At 37.8% G+C, this 8312-nt stretch overlaps 1 long non-coding RNA gene across 1 annotated transcript; it reads left to right on the forward strand.

Annotated features, from left to right (window-relative positions):
* Window positions 1–2973: 2973 nt before the first annotated feature.
* Window positions 2974–7206, forward strand: LOC107081151. The gene is made up of 4 exons (XR_001481038.1): window positions 2974–3423; window positions 3508–3637; window positions 5807–5882; window positions 6874–7206. It is a non-coding gene; the product is annotated as an uncharacterized LOC107081151 (long non-coding RNA).
* Window positions 7207–8312: the final 1106 nt, after the last annotated feature.

Genomic DNA, 8312 nt, shown 5'->3' on the forward strand with positions numbered 1-8312 from the left:
GTAGAGAATTCATGTTTACATCAAATTAATTGTATTGATCAGCTTTGTGATCAGTGGTGGGTAGTAACTAGTTACATTTACTCAGTTACATTTACGGTAGTAGAGTAACTTTTTGATTAAAAAAATTACTATTAAGAGTATTTTTACAGCATTACACTTTTAACTTGGGTAAAAATCTGAGAAAGTATCACTACTCTTATTGAGTAAAGTTTCTGGCTACTCCATCCATTCTGAGTCACTTCACTTAAAGGTATTGTGGAGGTTTTTCTCAAATTTTTTAAAAAGACCCGCCCCTCTTCTGGGCGAAATGCCATTTTTCCTCGTGCACGCTGTGTTTAAAAATTGCTGTTCTCATAGCTCATACAAGCTTACTGCGCCTGCACGTCCGCCCTAACCCCTAAATCCCTCAATCACTAAATAGAACGGGGACAATATAGTGGACTTTATAGTTAACTCAGTTAACTGACCAGCTCGGACAGATTATCACTTCCCCGTTGGTCCGCTGTGCAGTGCCTGCGTCATCTTTGTTATTTGTCGGCGGTGTCTGGTAGCAGCAGCCTATGGCGACAGTGGGCCGCTTTGACAGCAAATCCCAGAATGCTTCCCGAGGAGAGTTCTCCATGCAAAGCATTCTGGGATATATCTGCCTCTTCTGAGGCCTTTTTTTCTTCTCATGCACCTCGTAGACACTTTTCTCATACGACCCTCGGCCATTTTCAAAGAACCGCTGCAAGGAAACAAGCTTCAAGGTCTGAAACCATAGCTCAACACAGATATACGCCTGAAAGTGTGCATGCACAGAAAAAGATAGCTGACTGGACGAGCACATAGGACGGCCTTACGTAAACATATCACCAGAATGATAGACAATTAGGAGGACCACTTATTTAGATGATCCACCCGGAAATAATGAAATAATAATGAAAACAAGCTTGTTTTAAACAATTATTCACAATTCAGAGACACGCTTTCTTAATTTTTATGAACAAGCCTTGCTGGTTAAATGTTATTTTCCATCTGCTGATTCTGCCGTGTGGAGGTTAAGTGAAAATACAGTTAACAGTATGCTGTAATTTAACCCATTCTACATACAGTAACTATTACAGTTTGTAAGTTTTAAAATGAAAAATGCATTTTAAAGGATATTTATTACACCTGATTTTTTTATTGTAATTTCTGTTTATAGTTTGTTCTTTGGTCTGATCTTATTCTTTGAAACTCTAGAATTTGCATATTTTATTGTATTTCACATAATTTTGTTAAATCTAATAATATCAAATAGGCTTTTATTCTTGAGAGAGTTCTTTAAAGGCTAATTTTTACTTTTACTCGAGTAAAAACACAATAAAGTAGCGCGATTTTTGTTTAAGTACGAATTTTGGGTATGATTGGTTTTAAATGGCCAGTAATGTATGGACATTAAAGCAATTTAAATTGACCAATAGTAGCTACAAGAGCTGTTAACATCCCATGCACTGCAAAAATGATCTAGAAATAAGTGAAAATGTCTTAATTCACTCTTAATTTAAAGAAGGAAAATAAGATCGTTTGCCAATGGAATGAGTATTTTTACTCTTAGAATAAGTTAATTAGATAATATGCTCTTGAAATAAGACAATGCAGCTCTTTTTTCTTATTTTAAGTGTAAATTGTCTCGTTTTATTGGCAAAATGTCTCGCTTACCACCTCAGTTCAAGAAAAAATGCACTTATTTTAAGAAAAAATGACTTAAATAGATTTACATTTTTTGCAGAGTGGGTTTTCCAACTTGTAACTGCAGCATGTCTAAGTTAGGTCTGTTTCATTCTCCACTGCTCTCTTCTCCTGGTCAGTTCTAGTTTGAAGTAAAAATCCAAGTTCTTGTATAACGTATCTGCTTGTCTGTTTATTAGCTTTATATGTACAAATTGTCAACAATTTGTTTATAAAGTGAATGTTGTTATGAAAAGCTCTGTGTTTACAACTTGAAGCTTTCTCTCTCGGGTTCTTTAAGTGAGAGGAGATTACTCGGGACAAACTCTTTAAATAATACATCATATTGTATAAGTATTTAATAACCATGACATTGTAATCTTACTCAGATCAGAGAATTTGCTTAGCGTTACAGAAGGTAGCGCTTATCAACCGGGCTCACATCTTGTTGAAGTCTCCCACAACCACAGTTAGAGAAGCATTTCATACAACTCCAGTATGCCAAATCTCCACATTACATCATACATGTTTGTAAATGAAGAAACATCAATGGCTCCAGCCTTATCATAATATTACATGTTCTTAGATCAAGGAAACCGCTCTCATTCTATTAACAAATCTTTGCCACATACAGAATGAAGAAGACTTTTTATTTTGACATAAGAAGACCTAATTAGATAAACTACTTGGGAAAGAATTAGTTCTGACACAAAGCTAATATTAGGGTTTAACAGACTGACACATCATCAGTGAAAATAATCCTAATAATGTGATTGATCAATAACAACCAGAGGAATTCAAAATACGGATCTTCATCAAGTATTTACGACTGCAACCTTTATGCCTGATACAAAGCCTTACAGGCTCTTATTTTTGCAGCCAGTTCGGGTCATGCATTGTCAAAAAAATACGGGGTTATGAACAGGAAATCCAGGGTTAAGTGTCCAGGATTTGCTGACTGGTAGACAGAAAAAGATCTGCTCTGGAATGTTGTTTCTAGAAGGAGCGACTGTTACTGAAACATGTGGTTTCGACTTTTAATGAGCTTGTTTGGCAAATGAATGGTAGCTCAATGAACAGAGATAATAGATCAGCTGTAGTGACTTGACATGTTCAAGTATAGCTTACTCGGTCTAATGCCTCAGCACAGAGTGTGCTCACCTGGAAGGAAGATAATCTTTCTTTTTCAGTAGGATTTTATCACTTTAAAGAAAACATTTTATTTAATCTGAGTTATGTGCAGGTCAAATTCTAGCTTAATATTAAAACAAGCAATGCTGCATTTGCTCTGGCCTAGATTTTTTTAATCATGAGGGAATATGAGTAAAAGATTAAAGAACGGTTTGTTTTAGAGTCAAACTTTTTTCACTGGAAGCTTCTTGACAGTGAGAAGCAGAGGTTAATTAGACTGAGCAAGTCTGAAAGAATTTAAAAAGGGAGAAAGTGACTGATAACAGAGGGAGTTTAATGAGTGCAGAGAGGGAGGGAGGGTTCAACAAAAAGGTTCATAATGTAAAAGTGGAGATCTTTAAGTTATGCTGCAAAAGAAAAAGCAGTTACAGAGCCATCTATGCAGCAGGGTGGTTGAATAAATCATGGCTGCCTCATCTATGCTACCCATTTCTCTTGGTTATAAGCTGGCAGCCAAACACCCACCTGCATACTCACCTCATTCTTTGTGTTTTGGCAGGATGACGCTGAAGGCCTGTACTGCCAGGAGCAGATCAACAGGTCAGGCTGAAATCATATTATTATGAGTTTTAATATCAAACTCATGTTCTCAGTTAATTTTCTTTAGTCCTTTCTTAATTCCAGGTCCATCTACTGGGCAGACGGGTATGTGCTGGTTTTCTCCATTACAGACAACAGTAGCTATCGAACCATCCAGCCTCTCTACCAGCACATCAGACGTATACATCCGTCTGGAAACATCCCGGTTATTCTGGTAAGGATTTCTGCAAAGATATGTTTCACTGTGATAGCTTACTTGCATCAGATATCGTTTTTTTTTACTTTTCTGTCGATCATGGCCATTAAGGTGAATAAAAATGCTGGCATCTAAAACAAAACTTTGAGAATCCCTCAAAGCTTTGAAGAGCATCAGTGGGCGCAGTAGCAAGGTAGCAGTTATAACTCTGGAGGAGCTGTAGGGATTTAAACCTCAGGTGGGAGAATCTGCTGACAGAAAAGTTGATAGTTATCCAAATCTATGAAACTGAACTTTATGGAACTGAGATAATTTAATAATATGAAGTTCTGTTTTATATATAGCACCAATTCACACCACATGTCAGCTCAACAGAGACACTTCAACCAGATCATACAGTCAGATTTGTTTAAATTTTTTTATTTATTTAAGGAAAACCAGCTGATCGCATTGACTCATTGACTCGAAAGCAATCCCTCACACCAAGCATGCTTCTAGCGACAGTGGAGAGGAAAACTCCTTTTAAACCTCCATCAGAACCGGGCTCAGTGAGAGCGACCATCTGCAGAGGCCAGCTGGAGTTCAAGGACACATAAGAAGACATACAAAACAAACATATAGACACTCATCTATAAATATTTGCTTTTATAAAAAAGTGACAGTAAACTAGCTCCATAGATTCTCTGTGCGAAAGAAACAGTGAAAGAAATGAGCTCTAAAACAGTTTTCACGTCAAAAGGATGAAAAGCAGCGCATGCAGTTAGTCACAGTAAAAGCTGAACCCATAGCTATGTTTAGGAGAGAAACAGGAATGAACACTGAAAAAGAGGCCCAGCTCTGTCATCTATAATCCAAGGTGTGGATGGCAGCAGCATAGCTGATATTTCGCTTCAGGACGGTGTCACAGCCAAACAGTAATAGACCAGATGATGCTACTGTTATGAGAAAAAGCAGAGAGATCACAAAGTTAGAGGTGGAGCCAGCAAATGATGAAGAATGGAGATAATAGAGATGGAATGAAGTGGAAAACGAAAATGGTAGGCATTAGCTTAAAAAAGTGATAGGAGGTTCCCAGGAGAGGTGAAGAAGAAGAGGGTTTGATGAAGGCAAAATGGACTCTTGGACCAGAAGGGAAAACGCTGTATGGTAGAAAAACCAACACTTCAAATCACCATGAACACAATGATGGTTTTATATGGTGGTGGCAGCATTATGTTGTGGGCATGCTCGTCTTCAAAAGGAAAAGGGTCTGAATTAAGGTAAAAGTGTTTAGATAGAGGCTGCAGAAGACTCAAGGCTGGGGTTGGGTCTCAACAGCTAGCAACAACTAGACGTTCCACCGGAGCTACGATTAAAGGCGTTAGATCATATTTATGTGTTAGAATGGCCCATTTTTCAGTTCTTTAATATTCCAGCATTTGTATTGTCATTACACTGTCACAATTACAGAGTAAAAAAATGAATTCTCTGCCTTTAACCCATCCCCTTGGGGAGCAGTGGGCTGCCTTTATGCGGCATCTGGGGAGCAATGTGGGGGTTAAGGGTCTTGCCAAAGTGGCAGTCTGTGTGAGTGGTGCTTGAAATTAGAACTTTAGGATTCCAAGCACATTGCCTTAACCACTAGGCCGCCACTCCCCAAGGTAGGCATCAGCGTGAATGGTTTTGCCTAAGACAAGTTCTTGCCTAGACATTACTTTTTTTTTACTTTGAGACCCGTGTCAAATTTGTTATCTCTGTGTCAGTTTTATATTGTAAATATAGAAAGAAAAAAATATCGGCCCCAAGAATTGGCCCAAAAAAATCGGCAGCACATAAACTGATGTTAAAATAATTGGCATTGGGATCGGCCTTACAAAATCTGCATCAGTCGATCTCTGCTCAAGAGGCAGGCTAAGAACTGTTAACATTTTATTAATTGTTAAAAACAAAAAGCTTGCGTCTCATTATTCCTTAAAAAATCCTCCACCCTAAAATTCATTATATAATATTATAAAATACATTTATTAAGGATTGTGTTTGCACTGTTTCAACGTGTAAAAAAAAAATCAAAAGGTGTAAATACATTAATGTCTTTAAAATCCAGTTAGATTGATCAGAACAACAGTATTAATTTCAAGGCAGAGCAGACAAGAAACCTGCTAATCCTAATCCTGTAATCTAATCAGTATAATCTCTTCCCTGCTGCAGGTTGGAAACAAGAATGACCTGCTCCGAGCCCGACAAGTGCCTGCAGAAGAAGGCAACACGTTAGCCACTTCCCTAGGTGCGGAGTACAGTAAAAAAAAAAAGTGAATGCCTGGTCCTAAGACCCATAATGCTGTTTTGTTGTTTAATTATGGATTCAGCCTAAAAGTAACAACAAACCAAAGCTACCCGCAGCTAGAGGGAAAGCAGGAAGAGGAATAAACAGATAGATTTGGGTTTATGCACTAGTCCAGTCTGTTATGGTGAAGAAAGTACCCCTGATTTACTGTTCTGTCTACCCTCCTGGCCTCAGCTATGCTTTTGAGGTATGGATTATTACTGAAACGTCATCCTGGATACAAGCGGCCAGAATGATCTTCTTTCCGGATGGCTGGACTCAGCTCTCTCTTCCATCCTCAAAATAGAGCAGAGGCTTCTCTGCATTGAAGGGGTCAGTTAAGGTGCATTGAGCAACAGGGTGTCCACTGGGTATCTAATACCCCCTTTTCTTGCTGGAACCCTATTTATACCACTTAAAATTGTCTATTTATTACATTTTTTCTACCATGACCAATCCCCTGCAATTATACTGCATCCCCAACCATTAACATTCTTATGCATATTTTCTCTGAAAGCTTTAGCTACATTGCCCTGTAAGTTTTTTCTTTGGTGATTCTTTTTATTTTGACCCTCTGTGAATGTTTGAAAGATTTATGCTCTTTGTTATCCAGTGAAAGATCTGGAAAACCATTTATTTTATGGTTTACAGTTCACAGATAATCACTCCTTTACTTATTGTTCTTATTGTAAACCTTAATCCAAGCAGAAATAGAAACCACCTATTCTGAAATTGGTGATTTCCAGTTTTTAGATGGATTAGTTATGGTTGAACACACCAACCAACTCCCAACAGTTGGCGATTTCACACCCTGCTAAAATATTGAGAAACACAGTACAGATTAAGTGACCTTGATAAACTGTATCCTGCATGTTTCCTGATGAGAAAGGAATGCCGACTGTTATCATGACGATGAGAGCTGAGTTGATCTGAGCCATATCTCTGATCGCAGGAGGCGTTTACTTCGAGGCCTCGGCCAGAGAGAACCACGAGGGAGTCCATGCCGCCTTCCTCCATCTCTGTCAGGAGGTGGGGCTTTATCTTATTTTTCTCTTCTTTTGTCGGAAACGGTTGATTGGTGACTCAGGAGTCCTAATATAGGGAGCGTTTGTCTCGATGAAAGCATCTTATTTAGCTCCTTGGGTGTTGGTCATTTTATATCCACCATCCTTTTAAGGAATTTCATGCTCTGTGGGAGCTCTGATAGCTGACTGATCCTAAAAACGGAAATACCACATGTTTATCTTTTTGGCCATAGAGGGAAACCAAAATGGATCACTGTGTGTGTGTGTGTGTGTGTGTGTTTTTTCTTAGTGGAGTAACAGTCGTTCCCCTCCGGGAGGACCACTGAAATTTGCAGTTTCCTGCTGCTCTACGAGATTGTTGTGGTAATTAGGCTCAAATTCTCCCCAAAATTATCCACATTTTCAGATAACAAATCCACCAGTTAGTTCCTCACTAAATAAAAAGCCAAATAATGTTTGAGATCCACAGGTTGACGGTTCACAAATCCTGTTAAATTACAGATTTAGCAAAATCATCCATAATCCATAAATCATCCTTAAAATGTTTTAATTTTGATCAAGTTAAAACCACAAAAATCTGTTTTATAGATTTTCTTTTTAAAAAGACCAATACAAAGTAGCTCAAATTGTGAAGCAGCAGTCAAGTCAAACATGGCCTTAAAGATATTTTTCAAAGAAAAAGTTTAAAGTCTCTTGAGTCTTTTTTTAGACCTTAACATATTTTCTTCAGACATGTTTCTATATTAAGCTCCACCAAGGTTATATTGTTTGTTCCTGATAAAGAGAAACAATCCCACTGCATGATGTAGCCAGAAATAATCTGCGAAAAGCAAGTTTCAAGGTATGCTGCCATTTTTAAATTGTATTTAGAACACAGCTGATATTGGGCACATGAATATGCTTTGACTTCAACTATCTGATTTAAGCTCTGACTCTATACTCAGGGGATTTCACCCAGATGGAAGGTGATCTACCACTCTATGTTTTTGTAGCTTAGGCAGAGTTTCTTTCTGTCCTTCTTCCAAATGCTGAACTTTTTCCCTATCATTGGTTAAAAAAAAACATGATGCTTGCACCACCGTGCACCACGTTCCCCCGTGGACGTGCTGTGTTTAGGTTATTTGCAGTGTCATGTTAGGTTTATTTTTTGTTTTGTTTTTTTACAACACATAGAGTTTAGGATGTGTGGTAAAAATATTCACATTTAATCTTATTTAAAAAGATAAGATTTTTAAATAAAACCGTAATGATATAGCTCCTGGAAGGTTGCAGAAGGAAAAAACAATACCCGTTGATTTATTCTCAAAACTTTATCATGAATGTTGTTATTGCTAAACTGAGATTTAGCAATACAAAAGTGCATCTT

This window comes from Cyprinodon variegatus, unplaced genomic scaffold (assembly GCF_000732505.1).
Source record: "Cyprinodon variegatus isolate N-32 unplaced genomic scaffold, C_variegatus-1.0 Scaffold3124, whole genome shotgun sequence".
Classification (NCBI taxonomy): domain Eukaryota; kingdom Metazoa; phylum Chordata; class Actinopteri; order Cyprinodontiformes; family Cyprinodontidae; genus Cyprinodon; species Cyprinodon variegatus.